Raw genomic sequence first — 758 nt, forward strand, 5'->3', positions numbered from 1 at the left:
TTTCTCTCCCCTGTTTGTTTTCCGAAAATCAAAAATTTTGACCCATACAATATTTCTTCAATTAACATTTTAAACCTCGTAGCATTCCTGCAAGAATTTTAGAGCTCATGTTTCTGGTTCAATGCATGTTTATCCTGGAACAGGATGAAAAACTTTTCTGAGAAGCAAAGATTACATTTCAGAGGTCTTCTTTCAGCTCCATGTCTGTATGATGATGCTTTTTCCAAAATTGTCCAGCTGATATTGAAAGGACGGGTGTCATTCTCCTTCAATTCCCAGAAAATGTTTTGCAAGACTTGTTGCTGTCCTATTCTCAGGGTATCAGAAAGAATTTCGGTGGGAATAAAACCGAGTCTTGAATGAATTTTCCGAAGCCCCTGTTTAAGTTTTATATTCTTGTGAGCCATCTATTTGCACTTTAGCTCTATAAACAATTCCTTCTTCAAGACATTTACCTTCTAACTGACAGCAAGTCTTATCTTTGCAGTTGAAGTTCCTCAGATTAGATTCGGCACTGTAGTTATTTGTAATAATTTTTGTGTTATGCTCATTAATAAACGATGTAAACTTTTACAACAAGAACAACTAACCCTCACTGTTCTGCTATTAAAAATTCTATAGATCTTATGGCTAGATTGAAAATATTTAGAAACTAATTTTAAGAACTCCCTACATTAGTATTTACGGCAATATTAAATGCTAGATTAAACCACAAAACTTTATTAGTTTTAGTTCAACATGGTCTATTATTCTTAGAA

Source organism: Octopus bimaculoides, chromosome 26, assembly GCF_001194135.2.
Source record: "Octopus bimaculoides isolate UCB-OBI-ISO-001 chromosome 26, ASM119413v2, whole genome shotgun sequence".
Taxonomy (NCBI): domain Eukaryota; kingdom Metazoa; phylum Mollusca; class Cephalopoda; order Octopoda; family Octopodidae; genus Octopus; species Octopus bimaculoides.